A 20,422-nucleotide genomic window follows, 5' to 3' on the forward strand; every position below is an offset into this window, starting at 1 on the left:
TTGATGGAAATTTTTTTGTGTTCAACAGCTCCAGAAATACCCACCAGGAAACAGAGTTTCTACGGAAAAAGAGTGATTGCTTTTATTATGCATGAGCACAAGGACACCTTTCTCCAGTCTTCCCAAACAAACTTCTCACACTTTATAGTTTCTATGTGCCTGATATTATAACATTTATATTCTTTTAGAGCAGGTTTTGGGAACGCATGGCATTTAGAAAGTAGACAACATGTACAGGTCTATATAGCTGTATGCACTAGGAAATATTTACAGAAATTTCGTGTTATGTTCTGGTAACCGTAACTGTTGACCAAATAGCACCCATTGCAGTCATAAGCTAGCTGGTTTTAATTCGGCCAGGATTTGATGCCAACAGGTGCCCCAGGTTCACAGCCTGAGGAAGGGCTGCTCTCCTTGCACTGTGCATCCACAGCTCACTGTAAATGCAGGATTTGCATACACTGTACCATCCGCTGCCAGCACAATTAGTGGTAATGTGAATGGCGATCTTAAAATAGCATATGCTGAAAACATATCTCTGCAGACTATTTAGCAGGAGAATTTCATTGCAATTTTTTTTTTTTTCCAGGTAAAAATCAGTTTCTGTGTTTACAGCTGATAACCAGGTTAGCATCATGATAATTTCCTAAATAGTTGACGTGATCTTCTCTGAAACCTTAGAAGCCAGTCATGCTTATAATGAACAGCAGAGTTTGCCTGATGTTTTATATAGTCTATTTAAGGTCATTGTTATGCTTTAATGTTTTGTTTTGCTTTTTAAAACAAATAGCACAGGCTGGAAAAGAAACATAGGGGTTCCTTTCTATACTTGCTACCTGTTCTGTTCAACAGCATCGCACTGACAGATGAGCAAGCTCTATAGGAGCTAAATCTGCTTTAAATAATCGTTCAACGGGAAGTTGCTAATTAGGATCTGAAGTTAGAAATCCTATCAAAGAAAAAGTGCTTTGTGAGGTGGACAGCTGGGATAAGTGGGACATAAAAAGGAAGGCAGGAACTCGGGAAGTTGGGAAGTGCTTTCTTCTGGGAGTTGAATGAGTCAAGAAAGTCATACTCGGGTGGAAAAGATGGAGTGCAATCCTGAATACTAAAATGCATGAGCAATAATGTCGCCTTCTGGATATTTACAGTAATCTTTCTGCTATTCTCATCATTGGAAAAACCTCAGCTGGACTTCTCTGGCGTTGCAGTTCCAGAGGATGTGGACCAGTTGGAAAGAGCCCAAAGAGAAGCACAATTAGAGGTCTCGGATGTGACCGAGGAGGTAAGAGCTAATCGTGTTACATGTTTCAGCTTTTAGAGGAGAAGACTTTGGGCAACATAGGGGTGATCCTCAAGTATGCAGGAGGGCAGGATCAAGCTGTAAAAAGGACAGAAATAGTCTTTCCTAAAAGCCCATGGTTTATTTCATAGGACCTTTTGATCTCGCACTACAGGAAGAAAGATATAGGTTAAAGAATAGCGAAAAGCTTTCTAACAGTAGAGTTCTAAATGGAAATACTGGAGTTTCTGTCTTTGAAGGTCTTTAAAAACACAGTAGACAAATCTGTCATGAATGATTTAGGTATAGATGATCCTGCCCAGGGCAGGGGGATAGGATAAATCAGACTACTTCATATGAGGTATTTTCTTTCCCTGATTTTCTGTGATTCCACATTGAGGTTATGCTGACTTTACATGTGTTTGGATCAGATCCATTACTCTTGTCTGAGTCACATTCCAGGACAGGATTTTAGAAAGGGCTTTGAAAAACTTCAGTGTGATTTGGGTGCCTGCTTCCCTTTTTATCCTTTTGAGAATCCTAGCCTGTGAAAGTATTCTTCCAGCCAAAGCCAGATAATTTTCTGTATGTTGATATTTAAGTCCTCTGGCTAAATCTTTGTTTCCATGAAATGTTTCTGCCTGCTCCAACATGCCCTTGTGCATTAAATTGCTATTTTTCTGGATGAATCATGCTGAGAACATTCAACATATCAAGCTGGGTGTAAAAATGTGCAGTCAGAATGTGAACTAATCAACAGCAGCTCTTGTATTTCTTCTTTACGTGCAAAAAGGACCATTTCCAGATCTCTCCACTGGCTCTGGGTAACCCAAATATCTGAGTGAACAATAAACTGACCCAACCAGCAGACAGCCCCATGGGAAGCAGAGGTTTGGCAAAGGCTTACTAATCTAGCATGAAAACAGAACAGATTTTAAATGAATAAAGTAAACAACATTGTGAAATTCTGTTGATACTTTCTTATGAGCTGTGCATAGCGTCTGTGCTTTTTGCCTCATCCATGCTCTCTGTTGTCTACACATTTGGACCTCCTGTTGGCTGCTGCAACTGTTTTTCTGGTGCTCTTTGATGTCCCCTCAGTACTTGTCTTGTGCAGTGTTGCTCCATGGATTTCTCCAAAGAGTCTTTTCCATCTTTCTTCATGTTTTACATCAAGAATGAGGAGCAAGTTACATTGGGGTTAGGAAGTCAAGTGACTACACTTAAGTGCGAGCCTAAAAGCTCCACAACTGAAATGTGCCTGTCCTCTGCATAACAGCCGAGGAGCAGGTTATTAACCCGGGAGCCTGGTGTGCTGCTGCTTAGGCGAAGGGACTTGAGTTCATATTACTCACAAGTGTACTTTCTACACAAGAAAAAGAGGGAGTAGAGTTGTTCCTCAGCCCTTCTTCTCAAGCTGGGTCTCACTTTGGAGAGGGCACGCCTAGGGCAGGAGAAGAAAGAGGCACAAGCATGAGTTGGTTGCCCTGTGAGGAAGGGATGTTAAAAGGAGAGAGTCTGCTTGCAACTGAGCCATTGAAGTACTTGCCAGGGCGCAGGGTTGAACCACAGAGGACCTGTAAATTGGGTTTTCCACAGCCTGAAGGAATATGAGAACCATCAGCTCATCATACGAACCACGTTATAAAAGAAAAAAAATATTAATCTGTCAACTACAGATCGTAGGCACTTCAGAGCAGAAAGCTGTTCTGAGCTCACGATGATCTGGATCTCACACCTAGATGACTTATGGCTCTCAGTCTGGGAAAGATTATTTCAGGGAAGTTTCCCTCTTGTGCATTCCCTGCTTGTCAGTTGGATGCCTTCCCCATGCCTCCCTTGCCCTCTTTCAGGAGAACTTCACTGCAGGCACCTCTCTGGATTTGCTGCATAAGGGAGATGTGGGGAATGCCTGAAGACCACTGGAGGTAGGTGCACTTTGCCAAGCCCCAGCCTGCAGAAGTCCCCCTGCAAATTGGTGCCCAGACTGTCACTTTCAGCACTCTCCACTGTTCTGTAAGGCTGCTTTGCTTGCTTTTCTCCTGTGCTTTGCAGACCTTCCTGTGCTATATATGCTTCCCTTTCCTCTTCTTATCATGCTATATAGTCCTTGCTTGCATCAGCTTCCCGCTTCCTTATTGGTTCTTAATCCAGTTTAACTCCTCTTTTTGCTGTTAGTGGTTGCCTACATATTCCCCTGTGGGCTCTTCTGGCAACACACACTTTGAAGCTCAGAGCTGCGCTGATCAGCGCCCATGCGGTGTGCCAGGCACGCTGCATCTCCCCCAGCTCTCGCGCCCCAGAAGCACAGGGCAGTGCCTCTCTTGCTCTTTCAGGGCTTGGGACAAGGTGTCCCTGCACGCCTGGCCCACCGCTCCCTTCAGAGCGGCCAGCCTTGCACGTGCCCGCTTGGTTTTTTCTTAAGCCTCCGTGCCCCGGCGTTGGCGGCATCTGTGACTAAGTGTCAGCCCCGTTGGGTTGTGGTGAGGCAGGCAGGTCTAACTAGCTGCCTGACCACAGCCCGTCTGCCCAAACACGAGGCTGGCCCGTGAGCCTGCCTGGCTGCCCAGCGGTGCAACCAGAACCCCACCAGCTGCTTGGGGCTACTGGGTGCTGCTTTGAACCCCAACCACGGAGGACTGCCCGGGTCCTGCTTCCTTGATGGTTCTTGCTCCCGCTTGTCCTGTGCCTATAGCACAGCATCCCTGGCTGCAAACAGCGCTCCTGCCCTCCATCAGGCTCCTGCCCTCCCTCCAGCCCTATCTAACCTTAACACAGGTTCTGTACATGGATGGCAGCCGACGACCTGCAGCATGGTTAAGCTCTCCTGATGTTCAGCAGGGAGATGGTTTAAAGGGTGAACCGTTATGTGCCAGAAAACACACTGCTGTGTGCTCCTCCAGGAGCCGTGGCTGTCATCACCCTCGCAGCGCTCGCTGTGACATTGGCACATGACCTATGCTGAGGTTGGCATGAAAACTCTTGGTCTGTCTTTCCAAATCAAGTGGCTTTGGCCTGCTTTCCGTTACACTGGCAGCACCGTGGCATTGGCACAGCCAGCCCTGCTGCTCCCCTGCGGGGGTGCAGCCTCGGCCAGCACCCCAGCAGCAGCTACCATGCTGCCAGTGCTCCCACCCGTGTGGCCTCCGGACCCCAATCAAGGGACCACGAGGCTCTGTGTAAGGTCATTGTCTCTCCCCAGGACAGCCTCTTAGCAGCTGGTGGCAAGATGAGGACACCCTGGAAAGGGGACTGTGACAGCTCCACAAGACAGTGTCTCCAAGCCTTGAAGTCCAGGTCGCTGTTTGATCCGGCAGCAGTACTGGACTGCTGCACTTACAGACAAGTCCTAGAGACCCTGATCTCATCCCATAGCCTCAATTCTCATGAACAAAATGTTTATTTAACTTGCTACTAGATATTTCATTATCTTGTCGGTATTATTTTATCTCTTAAAGTCCATTTTTTAAATTTAAGTTCATGCAATACAGTATTTTCAAAATGAAATGTCCTGACTTTTCAGGACAAAATATTGTGACTTCTGTGGTGAAATTATTTCTCCAAAATTATGTATTCGTGAAGGATTTTGCTCGCTCAAAGCTTGCTGTTAAAGATCCTTCTTTCTAAACACTTCTCCCTCTGTACTGCTGGGCAGAGAAACTAGACAAGGTCAAGCTTTAAGTCTGGGTGGATTCTGGTGTCCTGACTTCTGCAGATGTTTGCTAAATCAAGCTGTAAGCAATTCAAGGAAAGCATCTGTCTTTGTGAAGCACAGTATGTCTTCATCTGCTGCTTGACCCACAGCCTTTCAGAATATAGCTCCTTTCTCGTTTTTCTTTGGGTGTCCTCCAGCTCTACTGTATTTTCCATTTCATCTCCTTCAGCAGTGTGACTAAGCACCTCTTGAGGCTTAGTCTATGACATGGTCAGTTCATTTGAGTTGATATTTTCTGGGAGTTATACAGCTGGACTCTGGTTTTTAAGTTTCCCTTTACCCAGTAATTTTTTTTCCCCTTGGAATAGCTGAAGGAAATGCACACAAACTAAAATCTGCATGTGGTTTTACTTGGAACACTTAACGAGAGGCATTGATCTATGTGTTTCTAGTCTGTTTCTACAACAAAATGTTATTCTGAATTCTGTACAGACCTTCCCTTACATTTGCAAAAGTGAAGATATTTGGCAATTACAATTTCAGCCAGAAAGCAATACATTCTGAGCAGTTCTGGAACATCATATTCATGTACTTTCCTCTTTCTGCCATCCAGATCCTCTTTTAATGAGGGAAAGACATTGGTGGTCATGCTTTGTGTTCCCAAGGTGCCTTGGCTCCCAGAAGCTCTCCCCATATTCTCTTCCAGGCTTTCCAGGCGCGTTAACAAACATCCATTGCTGCATAGACAGAGGCAGCCTTTATGGTTTTTGCCATGATTAAACTTGGCAAGATTGACATATTGGATTTAAGAGAAAGAGTCTGGGTTAAAGTGCAGGCTGGACTACCAGGAAAAAGCAGGAAAAAACCCCAGCCCCAGGCAGAGCGAAGGCAGGTTGACTGCTGGAGGTGCAGTCCTCTGCTGCCCCAGCTTGGGCTGGATGGTTTCAGGCAAGCCTACCTTTGATCTCAGACTCTCATGGTTGCTAAACTTTACTCACACATTGATGTCAGTAGGATTATGTGTGAGGTTAAATTAGATTAATAAGTGTTTGCTAAATTGGAGCTTTGGACGTGCTCCTGGAGAGCACACGAAGGACATTGTTGTGGGCAGCTGGAGTCACAGCCATGAGTCATGCCACTTGATGAGAAACAAGGAGCATCTGTTAATGGCAGGTGCTCTGAGAGCAAAATAAAGTTCAGCACAAAAGCCTGGTTTCTCATTTCTTCGGTGTACCCAGGCCCATTTGCTTCTGATTAAACCTGTTTTTCTTCACACAGCTGCGATTTCCAATCACGGTACCCTGGGGCACCTGGGTGCTAACATCCCTGGTGTGTGCTGGCTTCTCCCTGCAGTTTGCTGACTTGTAGCTCTGTGGCCGGGGAAACTGCAGCCTTCCTCCCATCAGTGGGTAAGTGTGTTTGCCTTATCCATATCTATACATCTGAGAATTTTAAGTAGTTGCTCCACGTGTTTTTTAGTCGATCAGATTTGTGCTGTACTGTGCATCTGAATGGAAATTTGCTGACTGTGTTTGGTTTTTGGTCTCCAGGCACTCGGAGAGCTTGGCTATTCCTGTTAGAGTTCATGGAGAAAGATCCTGCCTACTTAAAGTCAGCGTTGTTGGCTTCGATAAATCAAGAAAGTTTGTGCATTAAAGGATTTTCCAGGTTGTTTGTTTTCCAGGCTGTTCAGAGCCTCCAGAAGCGTTTTTAGTTAGCATGTAACAGTCAGCTTTTAATGTAGGCTGCTGTGAGATGGAGGAGGAGATTGAGCAATGTGTGAAAGGCGGTTTACTTGTTCTCCCAGAAAGGACTCAAAATAGCAATTTGTGGTTTGGATGTGAAGTGTGAAGAGGTTATCTGACTGACCTGGGATCACGCAGGGTCTCTGCAGTAGGACTAGAAAACATTTTGCTATCTTCCAGTGCAGTGCTGCACCTAGTGATGTATGGAACAGCAATGAACCCTTCAGTGACCTTTATTACAAAACCAGGCTCTTAGGTACCTTTCTCCTTTTTCTGAGTTTTTGTAGGCTACTATCACCATATTCATGTTCACTGCTTCTTAAACCGTGATTTATTAAAGTGGTATTAACTAATCCAAGAGCTACTGAGAACCTCTGCTCAAACTAGCAAATGCTTTTCTTTGATTTTGGATGCAAGTTAATGGAGCCATGAGAGACTGGTAATACTCTGAGCGTCTATGGCTTAACCACAGAAGTGTTATACCTGTGCTATCCTGCTCGAGGTTTGGTGTTCCCTAGTGCTTCAAGGACTGGTAGGAAGCCGAGTTGGAATGGCAGGGTTGGGTGGTTGTTGCGCACAGGGCTGAATGTGACCTATAGGCAATGTTGTTTTGTAACTTCTGAGAATGCAGATGGCAAGGCTAGGGGAGAGGAAACTGTAGGATGGGTAAAGAAAGTGGATAATCTTTAGCTGGGCTAACAAACTGCATATCTGCGATACAAAGCTGAATTTCTTCCCTCTTTCAAGTGGACTTGTAGTGTAAATGATCAGGGAAACTTGGGTCGAGGCTCTGTAAAGCACCGTATTTGTCATCTTGCCTTTCTACTGCGTTTTTTTTTGTTTTCAGCTGGGAGGTATAGCACCCCAAAATATGATCTCCACCTGTTAGGACAGCACTTAGTGGTAGAAACAGATCTCCACATGATTTGCACCAAACTTTGTCATAAAAATTCATACGCTCAAAGAACGAAGCATTTAATTTTGAATGCTTGCAATGCAAAAAGCAGACTTTGGGGTAGAAAAGGTATCAGAGTGAGTGTATTCACCAAGAGGTTCACCACGTTTTTTCCTCGGTATGGTTTCAGAATAGCCTAAGACCAAAAGAGAGGCCCCCGTAACTTCCCTGCAGCAGGCTCCTGCGGATGCAATCACAGCAGGGGCTGACTGAGGTGTGAGCCCTGAGATGGTCTGTAATATAGTTATCGGAGTCTGGTTTCCTTCATTAACCTTTGACCTCCAAATACCTGGGTTGAGACATGGCAATGTTGTTTGATAACAGAAGAAAGCACAGGGGTAGTTAAAACTGCACTCTTGGTTGTCACCGCCTTGTTTACCTAAGGCGTGTGATGATGGTCAGGGGACAGGCGTTGACAAACATTAGAAGGATTTTTTTCTGAGGAAAAGCTAAGCATGAGAATAGGGGGGATGTGGCTGAAGATGAGTTTTGCTTTGCATATCTTAGCAGTGGGTTAGAGAGGATGGAAGTTGGAAGTGAGACTTTGGCTATCTAGTTATCTGAGGAAATAAAAGATTTACTCTTCTCTGACCTATATTTCTGGTAAGATGTGGGTTTGTGGGTAAATTCAGACTTTTTCTTGTTGTTGCTAGCAAATGCAATGTTAAAGTACACACACAAAAATTGCTGTTAGAGTAAGCCAGAAGTAGCTGTATCTCCATCAGAAAAATCAGTTCTTTGATAGTGGTATCTTTGTAGCTTTCTCTCTTCCCCCTTTCCCCTTCACATCTGGGGATGTGGTTACCCCTCACCTCTGTCAGCTGCCTCCGCTCAGGGAACCCCCTGGCAGGCTGGAGCAAACCGGGCAGCTCCACGTTACGTGACTCCTGGTCGCCTGTTTTGGGTAATGAGGAAGTGTCCAGTACTCCACTTGGTTTTGGGTAGTTACAGAGTCCCCTTAGGCCCTATGACATGTGATGTGGAGTAGATTAATCTCAGGACTGCCCTTTTCCATGCTGGATCAGTGCTGAAAGCAGCCAAGACTGGGAATCACAGTTGAAATCCAATAGTCGAAATCTCCCAAGGTCTTTGGGAGATACTGTCTTCTGATTTTTATGATTCACATCCCTCCAACCTGAGTGAGGTGACAACATGGATTTGGGTAATCTGTTTTCCAGGATTTTTCTTAAGTAGTCAGAACTGAAGTAATACTCTCCAGAAAGCATCAGTACTCTGTAGTGGCTGTTGGGGAGAGGATGTCAAGTAGAAATCTTGAGAACTTCTTTCATGTTACTACTCTTTCATCAAAACTTCTCATTAACCTACCATTCAGATTAACTTGCCATTGACCTAATTTTCTTATGTCTTTTTAAATGATGTTGCATTTCACCCTGGAATGAAGCACAGTGCTGCTAAAACTCTTTTAATTTATATTGTGTTTGACAGAGCAGCTCTGATTTTTGGGTGAAGGTGTTCTTGCAGTTATGTCGAGCTCTGTAAGGAGTTTACAACAATCACAAAAGCAGTGAGATTTGAGAGATCAGATTAAACCCCAGGAGCTGCCGTTAAAGCTCATTGAAGCAAAGGGCAGGGCTTCTGGTGACCCATTAATCTCTGCATCTGCCCCCGCATACATGGGAGTTTGGAGTTTGCAGGAAGGTGCATGCCCTATGCCAGGAATGAATAGTATGTGGTCTTGACAATGCATTTAGCCTCCTCCGCATGCAGGAATGAGAGCCCAAGTAGCTTGTCCCTTATCTTATGTGTTTGTCCCTTGCTTGTCACCCTGTCAATTGCCAGCGCTGCTAGTCTGGCTCATGTTTTAGATGGCCTCTCGACCTTTGACTGTTTAGTTGACGTGTCTGCAAAATGATGCTTTTGGTAGAGTTTTTGCATACTTGGGATCTGAAACAGAAGGAAAAACTTAGGGACTGAATCTGAGGTGTTGAAATGAGTTTGTTTTTTTTTTTTTCTCAATCAAAAATTCTTTTTATGCTATATGAAAATGAATAAAAATACATGTTAAGCCTTAGCTCTTCGACAAAACTGCCCAAGAAACCTGTAAGAAAGATTTAATGAGAATGTGTTGATGAACATGTGTTCTCTTTGTCTTTAGCCCTGAATTAATTTCTGGATTTTTATTTGTCTGCGTGGGGATTGATAGCTCTCTTGATTTAGAGGTGTTTAACATTGCCTTTCAAGAGTAACCAAATCTGCACATCTGAGGTAGCATGTTCTCCTCCAAGTCAGAAGGAATAAATTGTTTAACAGCTGCTCATTCTTCGTTTACTAACCAGTACATCCTAGATGAAGATTTTCAGTATTTTGTTCTGGATTGCTTAGCCACATCCTTGTATTTGGTCAGGTTCCTGTGTTTAAGTGAACCGTGTTGCATTCAGCATGTCAGCTTCTAGGACAGTGTTTGAAAGAAACAGTTCTAACTGTTTTGAGGCATACAACATTCAGGTCTGTTGAGGGTATCGTAGCATTGACGGTTGTCTTTCAGGGCTATAAAACGTTTGAAATGTTTTTGTATGGTGCTATGTACAGCAACTGATGTGCATTTAGAAGGCATATTTAGAATAACATCAAGTATTAAAATAATGGCTTTGAAAAAGCTGGATGAATTTTTAAAACGTTATTTTGCTGTGAATTGATCTTCTAGAAATTTCCACAGGAGTTACGATGCCATTAGCAGTGTGCATTGTGTCAAGGAGGTCCTGAGCACCATGAGCTTGCTGTGCTCTTATCAGGGAATAGACAAAATGGAAGCCTTTCCTCTTCCCTGGATGCACTGAAGCATTTAGAGTTAAAATGTTCTAGGCAACTGCTAGAGAAACATTCCTCACTGTGTGCCACCTCTGTGAGCAAAAAATATGAGCCCAAATAAAAATATGAGGCCAAATAAAAAGCAGAGTATTCATAATGAACAGTCTCTTAAATATTTCCCTTTTAATCAAGGTCAGAAAGTATTTACTGTATTCGCACGTGCCCAGGCCTCCCCATTGTCACACCTAACTGTTGAAATGAAGAAGCGTTCATGCTATGGCATGGTGAGATGGGAAACAGTCGTGGTTTGGGATGATACAGGCTAGATGGGAGGCCAGCAAGATATATTTAATTTCAAAAGATGATTTGAAAAACCAGTTTCTCAGCGATACCTGTAGGGGTTATCTTCCTTCTGGGCACGGTGTAATCAAACGTGCCACAGTTTTTCCTGCTGTTTTCTTGTTTGGAAATGGACATTAAAAAGCACCGTATGGCTGAACTTCCCTTTGTACTGTGTCGTGAAACAAGGCAAGGAGATTGATAACGGAGTTCAGTTGTCTGAAAATGCATTTCAGTGAGTTTTTTTAAGACAGACGTATTTTCACATCAAGTGAAAGCAAGTAATGCAGGACGTTTCAGACAGAAACCTGCATGGTAACTGCAGGTGAAAACTTCTGAGGACCTTCTTTGACACTGTTACTCATATCTCTGAATACTAAGATGTAGCAGTTCACACTAGCATCGTGCCAAGCATGTGAAAATGAACATCTCTGCCAGCGAAGAACTTCAGTGTGTGTGTGTGTGTGTATATATATATATATGATCTCCTTTTGAAAGCAAAGCCCCAATTACAGGTGTTCTGTTATGTTGTTGTTTTTTTTTTATTTATTATGCCATGGTTCTCACCTGTTAGAATAAGCCATTTAGAGAAAAAAAAAACCTCAGAAAATACAACTTAAACTGAATCTTTAAATGAGCCAAAGAAATACTTAATCTTGAAAACCAACAAGAACATGTCCCACATCCTTGAATTTACAGACTGATTTTTTTTTTTTTTTTTTTTTTTTTAAAACTTTGAAAGATTAAGTACTTCTTTCCCAAATACTCACCCGAAAGTACTTTGTGGGAGAGCCAGTTAATTGTTACTGCTTCAGGGAACTTTAAGTAAAAAACACTGAGGCTGTTTTAATGATCTTATTGCTGAAAATATATGGTTCTATTGTCTCTATTTTGCATGCTAAGTCCCGAGAAAGTTTTGAAGGACTGTGAAGAACAAGGTTATTACAACTACCTTCACTGGAATTCTGCTTTATTATAACAGTTGTTCGAAACTGTTTAGGCAACTGGGAACCATCATAAGTTTTAATAAAGTTTAATTAAATTCAATTAGGTTTGTTGCTTCTTTGTGCATTTAATTTTCCAACAGATAAGATATATAGATAAATATAAAAATGTGTACGTATGCTGTATCTATATATAGATATACAGATATATCTGCACACACAATTTATGGAATTACTAATAAGTAATTAACACATGAAAGTTGCAATATATAATTACTACCTCCCAAGTAAAAACATAATAAATGTTTCTGAAAGGTACTGGACAGGTCATTCTGTGTTGTAATAATCCCCCAGGTATGGTTTTGTACTCGGATGACAGCTAGGTATCGTACAAATAACACATAGCTGTGCAGTACATACCTGTGCCCATCTTGCCGTCTCCTTTTCTGATGATGAAGTTACCTGAAGGTACCAGCCGGTTGCAGAGATCCAGGTGGCACCGCAGGTTCAGGCTCTGAGGCACGTTTCTGGATGGGCGATTTAGCTGCAAGTCTGTGATGGGAATCAAGCAAACGGCATAGCTCTGCCTCCTCACACTTTCTGCCTGCAAACAAGATGGTAGGAGCTGAAGAAAATCTTTCTAGTAAATAGGTAATGTGATTAACTGGTGTACAATTCACGGTCAGTCTGCAGAGGGATCAAAGATGGGGAATGGGACATATGGACAAAAGCAGGCATGAGCCGCTGGCTCCATGGGGCGGTTGTGCTGCTCGCCTTCCCGGCCAGCCCAGTGTCGGGCAAGCTGCAGCACTGGGCTGTTGGGAGACTAGGAGTGAACTGATGGAACGTTTGGAGTTCGATGTTCCCAAGCCTCCTCATCTACACCCAGAATCTAAGGAGAATATAGATCATTTGTTCTCTCTCAGCCTGACTGCTGATGAAAAGCAGTCTTCTACTTTCATGTGTTAGCCTGCAGTGAAGGGAAAAAGAGTTTGTGCTTGAGTCCAAGTATAGGTTTTTTAATTTATTCATCAGCTGAAAGAATTAATGGTTATAGTTTGTGAACATATTGAAGCCTCAACTAGTTGTAGTGTTTGGTTTTTTTAAAAAAAAAAAACACATTATGCAATATGCCAAGTAGAAAAGTTGATTTAAAAAACCCACAATAATAAAAAAACCTTCCCAGAGTGATGAAGACTGTTATACAGGGCTGTCATTTGGTGCCAACGTGATTTTCCAGTGATCTTGAAAACAAAGAGTGAGGGAACACTGAACAGTAGGCTGTCTCAACAAGTGCGCGTGTGAAACATGTTTTTTCTTCCCCTGCCCAGTCAAAAGCTCGTGTTATTCACACACCTTTGGGGCAATTATTTGAAAAGTTATTTAGCTCCCTGTGCGTTTCTCATCCATGGATGTTTCCAAGGCAGTTGTGGGCAGAATGCAGCAGGGCTGGGAGCAAGCTGCTTTGTTTGCTGGCCGCTTAGGGTGGGCAGAGCGATGGCAGAATGATGTACAGCTGTGGGGCACGTGGTCGATGTAATGAGAGGGGTAGGCGGTTAATAAACACATGAAACCTGGTGCAGTGATGCTGTAGAAATGCCAGGCCCGCCTGAGGTGTCAACACACCAGTTTTAAATTTTTAAATGACATGCAAGTGTCTTCTTTCTATACCCAGTGTATGCTGGGTGAAAACAGCTGGGTTTATTTACAGTTGGTTTCCTTTCCCCACTGACCCCCCAATTTTTTTATCCTTACCAAACTTTCATCGTGGAGACAAGGAGCCTTCAGTGAACCTTGGAGAGCAAAAGCTTTGCCCTGAAACTCATGGTGTTACTGGTAAGCTTGCTCTGGTCCTGGTGAGATCCTTGGAGCAGAGACAGTCTCAATTTTTGGTGGTGCCAAAGCCTAGTGCTTCTGTCATGCGAAATGTAATTCTGGTATGTTAAAGGACCAGCTTCTCTGCTTTGAGTCTGAAGAGATTTTCTTGTAATAAATAACTCCTCAGAGAGGTGGCACTGGCCTGAGTGAACTAGAGAGAAATCCAGTTTCTGCGGCTCCCCTAAATGTGGGAGTGTTGGTGCTTGGCCAGCTTGGTGATGTGAGCTGCACAGAGGCATACCTGGACTTTCCCCAGGGGCAAAAATGCACTGCTTAGCTCCTGCTTAGTGAAATGTGTGGTGTCAGGCGTTTGCCAGCACCGTCGGCTTGGATTGCATCTAAATGCATCCGAAGGAACAAGGACGTGGTGGAGTCGTGCGGCTGCTGGCACCGTGCCTCTTGAGCCAGTGCCTGGGGTTCAGCTGTGGGGTAAGGCTCCTGGCTTCAGCGGGGCTGTTCTGAGCTTGCAGGTGCAACGCCTGCTCCGGTGCCTTGATGCAGAGGAGTCCCGGCTTCCTCGGGAGCTCCCGCGGGGAAGATGCTGCAAGACGTGTGTTTGTGAGCATTGAGTGGGATAAAGTAGAACAACGCGGACCCACCATGGGCCTTTCTGCAGCATCTCTGCTGCTTGCGAGGGAAGCTTTGTGAGGGCAGTGAATGCCCTCCAGTGGCAGAAAATAGGTAAATAGGTTGATTCCGTTTGTTTTCCATAACTGATAACTAATTGGTGTATATAGTCCAATTCCAGTTTATAGCTGTGTCCCCTTACAGGGTAGCAGTGCAGTATTAGTGAGTGTCCCTGTCTCTGGTCTTGCAGTTCACAACAGGGCGCAGCAAAAAGCTTAAGCTCAGCTGAGATCTTTACTTTTACATAAGGATGAATGAAATAGTTACTTTTATATAAGGCAGTGGGCCTGAGGTCAGTGAGAGGATGCTCTTACTAACAACCTTGTGTTGCTGAAGGTCATGTAATCAGACTGTGCAGCTTCAGGAGCTGCCTGTTGATACAGTCGTGTTTGCCGGAGCATACACCGGGAAGGGGGGCATCCAGCGTGCTGCAGCCAGCAGGCAGAGATGGGGAGAATGGGAAATGTGGGGTCTGAAGGCGTGAATCTCTTCCACAGAGAGGTTTTACGCAAGTGTGGAGGTTTTGTGTTGGTTTTGATTGTGTTTTTGTTTTTTAAATAGTGCTGCCATAATGTGTCCAGGCATGTTTGTGGGTCAGAGCAATTAAGATTTTTCTTGCTAGTTTACAATGTGGAAACATCCTTTAGAGGGCACTGAACACGCTGCAGCCTATTTGCATCTTTGTCATGGAATAATCCTCTGGTAATACAGAGACCACATGGGGTGGAAATGTACTTGATCCACCCTGCATGTCAAACTCAGCACAGGTTTATAAACAAATAAGAAGCTTTTCTAACCATAAGTCAAAACCCCAAGAAGGGCTTGAATACCCCCACAGTGCTGACCCCAATGTGCCTGTTCAGTGAAGTTGTTTCCCCAGCCTGCGTCTTGGTGTCCCAAGCCTGGGGGAACTGCAAGGCACGTGCAGCAGGGCCAGCCACCGATGTTTATGTCAAAAAGTCCGTCGTGCTTGAGTGTTGTCTTAGGAGGAACAATTATCTAAGTGTTCATTAGAGAAAGTGGACCCGTAAGCCATTAGCTCCACTGTTCCTACATCCCAGGTTCATGTATGGGAATGCATCCATCTGATCATGGTCTCTGTGGCTGGGGGCTTTGTCTTGTTCCATGTTTTAGCTTGTTTGGATAGCCAGGCATCCAGTGCCCAGCCTGCGCTCTGTATAGGCCAGTGGCCTGGAAGTTGAAAACTGGCATCAAGGACGGAGTCCAGCCCAACATATTTTCCACTCTGAGTTGGCCAGAGTTCAGACATCTGGAAATCAAAATATCATGAGCATCTTTAAAAACAAAATTGAGCAGTGCGGCTTTTTTTTCCCTTTCTCCCTGCACCCCCCCCCGCCCCCCTCCCCCCGCCACCTTGTGAAGCACAGCCCTTATAAATATTCTGACAACAGTGACCTCAGAAAGGGCTGATGCTGATGTGTCTTTTCTCTCTGGTCACTCTCTGCCATGCCCGGTCTGGCTCCATGCTAGATTGCTCTGTGGCGGGAAGACAGTTGTCTTGATTAAGACTTTTCAGTCGTCTTAAATAAAGTTACCTTGTTATTTGCAACACTTAGAGTCTTCCTTCCAAACAAAAGGATGATACCCCGAGATCTAAAGTAATATTTTTGGGTGATACAGAGGCTGCCCTTTTGGAGAAGAGATCAAGCTGTGCTGCGTGTGCTATGTGAATATCAGTACAGGTAAAAGAAGTAATTTGTACTTTAAATGACCCTGGATGTTTTCTCTGGAAATATTGCTTTTCCAGGAAGAATTTTCTGGGTTCATCATCATTTGGTGATGGCCCAGGAAAGAGTGAGATCAGGAACTGATGCAAAGGTTAGTGCAAGACACACAAGTCTCTTGTAAACTGTGGCTGGTTTGCTATGTAAGCTTAGTACAAGTTATTTAGCATTTCCCCCGCCTCCTTGAGTGCCTCTGTGTAACCAGCTACGCAGGGGTTTGCTGTTTAACCGTGCATCGCTCATGAGGGTTTCACTAAAATATCTATTGGAAAGAGACAAAGAATCTTCATAGTATTTGTGTTAGTTCTCAAGTGCTCTAAGAGCTGTGCTTTCCTTCCTGATTTTGGCAGATTGTTGATTTTACCCTTCAAATGTTTTGCTCGGTTCAGCAAGCAAATATAAAGACTTTTCTATTTTATTCTAGGAAATGCAAAAATCTATTGGATTAAATGAAAGAATTACCAAGTATATTTAATTAAAAACACTGGTTATCTTTCTTTTGATTTAAAGGACTTTGCAAAGTTGATAAAGAAACTGAGTTGTATAGAGTTAATCAGAGAAAACAAAATCTTTTTTCTTTTTTCTTTTAAATAATTTAGTATTACTTTTTCATTTTTTTGGCCTTTGAGGCTAGTATTATGAACACTTGTAACACATAGAAGTATATGAAGACAAATAATATTATTAGCAATTCAAGAGCAGAAAAGATCCTCAGTTAAGGAAAAACATATTTCTGCTTTCTCCAGATTGGTTTCCAAAGGCAATTTCCACCTCGATCCAAATGATATTTGTCTGCTGTTGAAGGCAGTCACATTGCAAGTCATAAGCCAAAATGTTCTTCACAAGATGCTCTGACGGAGCCAATTTCATGCTTATAGATTGCAGCTGAGTGTTAAAGTTTTGTGTTTCAAACACAAAGTGTAACAGCATGTTCATACTGCACAACTCAAATAATACAAGCGGCCAAAAAGTGAGTTCTGTTGACTTTTCTGTTGAAAACTTATGTTCTCAAAGGTCATCAGTCAATATTGCCTTGTGTGTGCTCGTGTGTATCGACAGGGTGTTGGGCTACGAGGAAAACATGAGCTCGTGTTGACACAGTGTTACTTGGAGGAAAAGGTACGTATCTGCTGCAAGAGTCATGTTTAGTAAGAGGAGTAGCACTCCACACCATTACTCATTTGCAATCAAGCACCGCGGTTAATTTGCTCAAACAGCAGATCGCAGCCTCCTGGGACGCCCTGCTGCACCATCGGCCCTGACCTGGCCAGGCTGGGGCACGCAGTGAAAGCAGCAAAACCAGGGACTTTTGCCCTGTTTGGTCCCGATAACGCTGCCCAGGGCCTGGCCTCAATGGGGACGTGGGACAAAGCTTTCAGGTTTCAGGCTGCCTCTGCTCGCTGCAGCCCCAGGGGGAGGATGTAGGCTGAGGATGCAGGCTCTGAGCATCGGCTGGACCAAAAGTTGACCAGCCTTTGGCTTTAACTCTGCTGAGCCCTGGCTCCGAGAGCTAAGGATTCCTCCTCTAGCACTGACCTCCTGGTAGCAGGGGTGTCCTCTCACAGATATACCGATCACTCAGGCAGCAATGCCAAGTTGCTGCAGCTGCCCATGTCCTCAGATAGACCGTGCGCTCCTGTTCCCTGCAGTGGTCATCACTGGGATTAGTAAAGTCCAAGCAAGTTTTAATGAGTGCTTATCTGCATGTCCAGCCAGCTTCAGGGTCACACCGGTACCCTGACACCAAAGGTTATGTTGACCCAGAAAGGAACTGGAGTACATCCAAACTGCTTCACGCTCAGCTCACTGATGTATTCTAATTAATAGGGCAGCTGCAGCAGCGCTGAGTTTTGAACTCGGGGTTTTTCATTCCCGGTTTAATGTCTGTGCATAACACTGCGATAGACATCTCTCGTGCGGTTTTGTGGTTTAGGATGTTACCCTTGCCTTTTACTGAGCAGTGTTGTGTCCCTCGCACAAATCCTTGGGTCAGTGTCCACAGGCAAGAGCATGAGCAAGACCTCGAGTGGTGAAAGGAAGCCTTGCTGTTTCAGATCTTCTTTGTCCTTCATTTAATTTAATTTCTTTTCTTTTTTTTGGGGGGGAGGGGTTTAATGTTCTGAAACAATGTCCTGTGCAGGAAAGGAATCCCTGAGCTTATGCTGTTTCTATGTTCAACAACCCTTTTTGATAGAGCACTTTGCCTGCTGCAGAAGGAGTGGTGAGGGATGTGTTTATGAGCAAGGATGGTCATGCATGGCAGCAGAAAATCTGAGCTCATCCCATCTCTCTTTCCTAAACAAGAGCCTGAAAATACTGCCAAAACCGCTCACTGCAAAACATAGAATTTGGCTCCTTGGCCACGTAAAAGCTGACTGGAGCTATGCCTCTGCTCAAAATGCTTTCAGATTTATAGGCTGTGTGGACTAGATAAAAATACTTGGAGGGGAAAAGGAGGCTTTGAGGGATTATTGACTCTTCACCTTATTACGGACAAATAAACCTACGGGTAAAAAGAGAACAGAAATGTGTTTACTCGGAGACATTTGATCTGATAGGGAGAGGCAGCTGCAGAGCCAAATGTGCCCTGCATGCTGTCTAATCTCCAGGAGATCTGGGCTGCAGGTCAGACCCATTAGTCAGACCCTAACCCCACTGAAGCCTCCTGTAGAAGGTAAAAAATGTCCGAGAAGACTGTGGTGATGCTTACTAATCCTTGGCTGTGCTATGGTGACTTTTTCAAGTTGGGTCCATGACTGGGAAACCCCATTTCTAACCTATGTAAGCCAATGCTAATACGCACCAGGTCACCAGTGCTTTCAGTAGCTTTGGGCTTCTGTGTGCCCTGCAGCGGGGACCGAGCTGTGTGCGGCTGAAAGGCACCAAGAGCAGAGCAAGGCTGAGATGGATGCCAGAGCTCCCCCCGCTTTTCATAAGACACAGGTTGTGCCTGACATGGGTTGCTTCTCCCCGCTGGGGAAGCCGTAGCAGGTGTGGCTGGTGCTTTGAACATCTGCATGAGTGTCTGGTGTAGCATCCAAGCCTGTGGGTGTGCACCGAGCTGCTGGGGAGCTATCTGCTGGCTTTGGTCCCTGGGATGATGCTGGTACCACTCTGCTCAGCTCTGGGATGCTGGTGGGTCAGGTCGGGCATGGTGCCAGGGGTGCAGGCAAAAGTGGTCCTGGGCCCCCAGGGCAGCTGGACTTGGGAGCAGGTGCCTTGGAAGCTTTGAAATCAAACAGTGGGATGGGCACGTCATAAGTCTGGGCACCCTCCTGTACAGGCAGAGGTGGGGAGGCTGTTAACCAAAGCTCTGGAGCGAGATGCTGAAGGTCTGTGGTGGGTCCTGCTCTGGATGACACCTCCCAGTCTGTCCCCTGGTGCGTGTGTCCTGTGACCCCATCCGCACATGGATGTGCTGCTCCGGGTGCTGGGCTGCAGCCCTCTGGGCAGTGCACAGGTGAAGGGTTTTTTAACCACTGAACCAGGTTTGCTGCGGTAGGTCCTGGGCTGTGTGGCTTTCCCAATTAATGTTTAAAGTGGATGGTTTGATGAGGGGCATGTGCATCCGTAATGTAGGAGAGTATTCCCGAGGTACCTACCATTGGGTTTCAAAGGGAATAGTTCAGCGCAAAGACAGACATGTTGTTGTGCTTCCTCGTGGGAATCAATTGGACATGTAGAAAGGAAAGATTGGTTCCTTTGCTGCTCTTGTGACCGTTCAGTTTGGAGCTGTAGGGCGGGCTGGGACTGCTGATGGCCAGGTGAGGTTTGACCAGAGCATGGCGTGAGGACGTCATGTGTCTGGGCGCTAGTGCCAGCTCAGCATGGTGCTCTGCCACAAGCAAGTGGGTGAGACCAAAGCTCTGCGAGTAAATGTGTGGGCACTGAAAGCACTCTCACCGAAATGGAGATGAGTCTTGCTGAAGTGTCTCTTCTTCATGCAGCTCACAAAAATCTGGTTGCAAATGAACCACTTGCTGTACGGACAGCGGGATAACATGGGAGAAGTGGAACACGCTTACAGCTCCTCTGCTATGACCTGTGCCACGTGTGGAAGGAGGAATGCTCCAAGTGGGCATTTGCAGTGATGCTGAAACCAGGACATAGCCAGAATAAAGAGCCCAATAGGAACACAGGATTCCTGGACACATGCACAAGCTGGAAACATCTCATCCTTGCTGTGCTGTTTCTGAATGCCTCCTGTGTCAAATCTGAAGGAAAGCTGCACGGTTTGCTGTCACTAGCAGTGTGACTGGTTCCCCTGGGGAGTGAGCAGCACCATGCCCAGCTGTGACCTTCCTCTCCAGAGCAGATAGTAAATGGCTGGGGGAACTCTGCATGTAGGAGCTCCAGGAAATGAAGGACTGGAAAATGAGGCATCAGGTTGGGAGCATGGTGCCGCCATGCATGGGCGCCCAACTTCTCTATAATTCATGCTCAATAATTATCTCAAGGGGAAATCCATATTCCTAGCCACATT

The 20,422-nt window shown here is 44.9% G+C and overlaps 2 long non-coding RNA genes across 3 annotated transcripts in view; one reads left to right on the forward strand and one right to left on the reverse strand.

Annotated features, from left to right (window-relative positions):
• Positions 1 to 512: 512 nt before the first annotated feature.
• The window catches only part of LOC119154275, a 42,619-nt gene continuing 22,709 nt past the window's right edge, over positions 513 to 20,422 (forward strand). Inside the window, exons 1-4 of one of the 2 annotated variants that reach the window (XR_005106420.1) lie at positions 513 to 626; positions 1,152 to 1,285; positions 3,136 to 3,210; positions 6,216 to 6,346. This is a non-coding gene — a long non-coding RNA (uncharacterized LOC119154275). Of the gene's footprint in view, positions 627 to 1,151; positions 1,286 to 3,135; positions 3,211 to 6,215; positions 6,347 to 20,422 lie in introns of those variants that run through there. The other variant, XR_005106419.1, reaches the window with a different exon arrangement.
• On the reverse strand, positions 1,284 to 17,603 carry LOC119154276. Its single transcript, XR_005106421.1, has 3 exons — positions 17,476 to 17,603; positions 12,110 to 12,293; positions 1,284 to 2,726 (listed from the first exon to the last, which is right to left on the reverse strand). It is a non-coding gene; the product is annotated as an uncharacterized LOC119154276 (long non-coding RNA).

Source organism: Falco rusticolus, chromosome 10, assembly GCF_015220075.1.
Source record: "Falco rusticolus isolate bFalRus1 chromosome 10, bFalRus1.pri, whole genome shotgun sequence".
NCBI lineage: Eukaryota > Metazoa > Chordata > Aves > Falconiformes > Falconidae > Falco > Falco rusticolus.